At 46.3% G+C, this 5,428-nt stretch overlaps 1 pseudogene; it reads right to left on the bottom strand.

Annotated features, from left to right (window-relative positions):
* Nucleotides 1-2,436: 2,436 nt before the first annotated feature.
* Nucleotides 2,437-3,067, bottom strand: LOC101588166 (annotated as a pseudogene).
* Nucleotides 3,068-5,428: the final 2,361 nt, after the last annotated feature.

The raw sequence follows: 5,428 nt of genomic DNA, 5'->3' as shown, positions 1-5,428 counted from the left end.
TTCATGGATCTACCCTGTGAAGACCCAAAGGTCAGTGGTGGAAGCCAGAAAGTCTGTGCCTCTGGGTGAAGGATCTGTACTTACAGCCCGAGAGAGCCACACTGGAGTCTGGAAGTGGTGCTCAAGGTAAGGACCAGAGCTCCCCCAAAGCCCCACAACCATTCTCAGCAAGAGGGAGGTCCCAAGCTCTTCTGATTATGATAACAGCAGAGTTCATATCAGGAAAGGCAGTGCCACAAGCTTCTTCAGGAGATTGAACATGCACCATCTTCCCCTTCAGAGCCAGGAAGTAATGCTCCAGGTGCTGAGTTAGCTTTCTAGTACCAAAGAAAAAGGATCAGAGCAACCCCTCCCAAAGTGAACTGCAGCCATTCTCAGTCACAACAACAAGGTTCTGAGCTTCTCTGACAGTGAGAATAGTGGAGTTCATACCAGGAAGCTAGCATGACAAGCTCCTCAGGAGAACCAATAGCTCCCGAGAACCAACAGCCCCCTAACAGCACATTTTCTTCCTCTCCAGTTCTCCTTTTTATGTTGTTGGCAACAGCCCTCACGTGGGCCCTCCACACCCAGCACCACACTGATTCAGTTTAGCTGGGTGTTACCAGTCCCTCACTAGTGTCAATCCACTAATATACATACACAAAAATAAATTGGTATTACTATGTAATTACTATGTATCACAAACACGTACTAATAAAATAAAAAATGAAATCTTCCCTCCCCCAAATTTCTGGATATACTAAGCTATCAGTTATATGAGTGTCTGTACTCACCTTTTTATAGTTTTGAGTTTTACCTTTAACTTCTTCATGCATGTAAAATCTACTTACTGTATGTGTTGGGTCTAAATTGATTATTCTTGTTTCTCAATAAAATTATGAAAAAAATTGATTATTCCTCTAATACTAGTCAGCAAAACCAAGAGGGGTGAATGTCTCTCCTGCACTTTCACTGGTCTATTATGTCATTTTGTGAGATTTGAAATTATTATTCTAAAACATCCTTTCCAAATGAGAAAGGGAGCAAGAGATGAGGTGGGGGAGGAAGGGAAGAGGAAGGAGACATAAAAAGAGCTAAAATGCATTGTGTACATTTATCTGCTCCCCACAGTGAATGGAATCATATGCTGTAGACATGTACTAATAAAAATAAATTTAAAAATAAAACAAAATCTAATCTAATTAGTTTTTGTTGCTGTTTTTTCTTGATAAGATCATCTGTTTTTCCTTCCTTTTGATGAACTTTAGTGTAAGTATTTTTCAGGTTTGAAGATAAAATTTGGACTTCATCTTGGGAGGCTTTCTAGTTTTATAATATTTAGTTTACGAACACAGGTATATAACATATCCTTCTCACTTACATGAGCTTTTACAAATATGCTTTAATTTATTGTACCTCTCTACATGTATTTACATACTTGATTCAAGAACCAAGTTTCCAGGAGGCTGAGGCGGGAGGATCATTGTGAGTTTGAGAGCAGCCTGGGCTACAAAGTGAGCTGGGCTGAACTGCACAGTGAGAACCTGCCTCAAAAGAAAAAAAGAGGGGCTGGGGAGATAGCTCAGTAGAATAAGCTCTTGCCTGGCAAGTGTAAGGGCCTGAGTTCAGTCCCCGGTTTTGCAAACAAAAACCAAACCAAACCAAACAACAACAACAACAACAGGGGGCTGGGGAGATGGCCCAGTAGAATAAGTGCTTCCCTGGCAAGTGCAAGGGACTGAGTTCAATCCCCAGTTCCATCCCCCCAAAAAAAATAAATAAATAGCAATAAAAACAAGACAACCCCCCCCAAGGTTCCTTCTTTTAAGGGCCAATGCCTACAGCAGGCAGATATTACAGGCTGTTCATAGTGAAAGTTTTTTTGATGTTCACACGGTCCTTTTTTTTTTTTTTTAAAGAAATCTTTCTACTCAAAAAAAATTTTTTTTTATTTTGCATAAAAATACCTGTATACTTAAAAAAAAAAATCCACTTTGTTCATAGACCTGACATTTAGAATCCAAACATAGACAGGGTCGATGTGTTGGAGGGAGGTTTGCAGTTTCACTCCTAAGAGGAGAGAGGGGGTGGGAGCAGAGCTTGCAGGAGGAAATTGGGGAGCAGCGGCTATGGAGGGTGGCATCCACCCGCTTCGAGGCACAGGCGTGAGGCCAACCCAGCACATCCCAGAACGTGGCGATCTCAGACAGCCCCATCGCAAACCCGTGGCTGTCCTGGTGCTCATGCAGAAGGTGCGAAGCTCTGTTGCCTTCTGTGCCGGCAGAGGGCCGGCAGGGCTCCAGGAGGGACCCACGCCCGCCTGCCCAGTCAATCTTCTGCAGCCTATCTGATCGCATCTGAAATGTCTTTTTCTTTTCTTGTCCTTTTTTTTTTTTTTTTTTTTTTTTTTTTTTTTTTTTTTTTTTTTTTTTTTTTTCCTTCATTGTAGTTTATTCTGTACTAGAAAACTAAATCCTTGGACAGAAATTGAAGGGTGGGCTTAATCCTCCTTCTCATCATCCCCGGCTCCAGCCCCACCCCAGCCCTTCTTTGCATTCTTCCTCTTCACACGGCCTGGGCGGCCTCCCCCATACCGGGAGCGCAGAGAGAAGTCGATGTGCTTCCGGGAGTCCAGGCGCACAATGAAGGAGGGAATGCCCACCACCTGCTTGCGGATCCTGATGTGGCGCTGGCGGATGAGCACATGGGCGTGGTGGATGGACTTGGCCAGGCCCAGCTTGAAGACCTGAGTCTGCAGGCGCCTCTCCACAAAGTCCTCAATTTTTAGGCCCAGGATGTAGTCCAGCTTCATCTTGCCCTCATCCAGCACCTCGATGTGGACGAGTCGCCACAGGAGAGCATTGCCTTCGAAGAGACGGCGAGGGTTCTTCTCGTCCTGCGTTTGCAGCTCCCGGGTAGCCTTGCGGAACTTGGCCAGAGTGAATTTGACCCTCCAGACCTCTCGCTTGTTCCGGAGCCCATACTCGCCGATCAGCTTCAATTCTTGGTCAAGGCGGGACTTCTCGAAGGGCCTCCTCGGGGTTACACAGGTTTTACGACAAACCCAGCTCCTCGCCAAGGGCATGTTGGCTCCGTGTACTCGGCTTCGCCGGCGAGCAGATCTTGACGACTGAGAGAAAGGGCTGAAGTGTCTTTAAGGAGAGCCTAAATATTCTCCACTAAAAGGCCGGGCAGAGAGGACGCTACAGCAGGGGGCAGGTGGCTCTAACAGCGCATCCTCACCGGTCCTGCACAACAGAAGGCCGCTCAGACTGTGTGGAGGGGCAAATAATGAGACCGCGCAGTGTTAGCTGAGAGGGGCAGGAACACTGGGTGACAAACACCCAGCGCTCTGGATAAGCTTCTCCCTCTCTGGCGGGGTCTGTGGAAGTGGAGCAGGATGGGGCGACAGTGAAGGAATCACTGAGTAATAGTCTCCCCTAACCTGCCCAGTGGGTGCACCTGGGGAGCTGCCCAGTGTGGCCTCAGGTTTATTTTAAACGTTCTGGTCTCCAAAGTGCAGACACACAGCGGTCACGCTTCTCCTCCAGTGTGACGACCTGTGGTGGAGCCATTTGCATTGAGAGTCAGTTCTTGGAAGTGCTGAGGGATGCTTGGAACCACATCCAGAAGGAGAGAGGGAGAGAGAGGGAACAAGGAGAAAGAGAGGGAGAGAGAGAGAGAGAGAGAGAGAGAGAGAGAGAGAGAGAGAGAGAGAGAGACAGAGAGGATTAGCAAGGAAAAGAAGATGAATGAAGGAATCATGAGTTGGAAACTGGTCAAAGCCATCCATGTGGCCTCTCCACTGTGCATTAAGGAAACAGGATTCACTCCGCGTCACCACCAATGTCACCTCTGCTGAGGGCCGCACTAAAGCCCACGCCCCAGCGAAGGCCAGCTGAAGCTCCTTCCCGTTCAAGGCGAAACCACCCATTTAATGGTTAGGGAGCACATACATCACACACCATTAAGACTGCCAGTTTCCATCTCTTCCACACCATTAGTAGAAAATATATATCATTAAAGGAAGTGAGTTACAATATAAAAATATGGTAATTCAGACTGTCAAGTCGCGACTGACAGCACATGCAGGAGGTATGCTCTTGAGCTGTCTCCAGAGACCTTATATTTAGTGAAAAGATGTTTCCCAGAAAAGTTTTCATAAATATTCTCTCTGGGGGAAAATGTATATTTATCACTCCATAGAGAAAGAAATCAGAAGCAAATGTTTTAATAGCTGGCTTCTCAGAACTTTCATAGACATTTTTAATCCATAGCTGCGAGAATTTTTCTTATTAAATTCATAATAACCCAGAAAAGGTCATTAACAGGTAGTCTCTCTGTCCTTCCTTCTTTTCTTCCTTCCTTCCTTCCTTCCTTCCTTCCTTCCTTCCTTCCTTCCTTCCTTCCTTCCTTCCTTCCCTTTCTTTCTTTCTTTCTTTCTTTCTTTCTTTCTTTCTTTCTTTCTTTCTTTCTTCTTTCTTTCTGTTTTTGTCTTTTTTGAGACAGAGTCTTGCTCTGCAGTTCAGGCTGCCCTTGAACTCACTTTGTAGCCTAGGCTAGCCTCAAACTCATGGAGATCCTCCTGCCTCAGCCTCCCAAGTGCTGGCATTACAGGCATGACCAGATGCTCCTGACACCCCCTGTACCCATTAACCACTGACACTGGTCAAGCTAGCTAGTCCTAAATGCGCGTAGCAGGCTCATCTGGCCTCTTGTTCCTTCCACGAAAGGAGGCTGTCACCTGCACCTTCTCTGGCCCGCTCTGCCACCTAATGACCACACTGCTTTCCCTTATGTCCTCACACAAGGGGTGACAACCTTGTTTCTCTTGAAAGCTGCAACTAATAAGCTGCCTTTGCAATGGCAAGTCTCTCCCTAGCTGTCGGCCTCCCTAGAACTGAGTAGTAGTAATAAAGCCTTCAGCTCAGAGCCAAGAAGACATGCTTCCTGAACCTGTCCTCAGAGTAGTGGATTTAAGGGTTGTGTTTCACACTGTATATAAATACTAGACACTGCTTTATCATCTTTGGTATCAGTTACGTGAGATGTTTAAAATAGGGGAAAAGCCAGTGGGTAATCCTGCCTAATGCATGCAGACAAATATACACTGATAGTGAACACAGGAAGCACATAGACATGGAGAACAGTCTGGGGAAAAAGAAGCTGGAAAGGCTAGCGTTGGGCAGGGTAGGGCCAGGCCAGCTTGAGAAGCTTAGCGAGGAGAAAAGAGCTGGCTTGGGGGGAAAGGAGAAGCATTCGTTTCAGGTGGAATGAGGTAGAGCAAATGTAACGTGACAGATTTCCTCCTAGGGAAAGCACTGGGTCCTGACGAATGCCTCAATAAATGAGCTGATGGATGATAAATGGGCAGCATGCACATCCCCAGAGAAGCAGAGATAAAACTGCCAGAATGTGCGTGCAGGGCTTCGCAGCATCTTAGGGT

The sequence above is a fragment of the Octodon degus genome, unplaced genomic scaffold (assembly GCF_000260255.1).
Source record: "Octodon degus isolate 3935 unplaced genomic scaffold, OctDeg1.0 scaffold00014, whole genome shotgun sequence".
NCBI lineage: Eukaryota > Metazoa > Chordata > Mammalia > Rodentia > Octodontidae > Octodon > Octodon degus.
The sequence above is the reverse complement of the archived record's forward strand: the minus strand, read 5'-3'. Positions and strand labels throughout refer to the sequence as shown.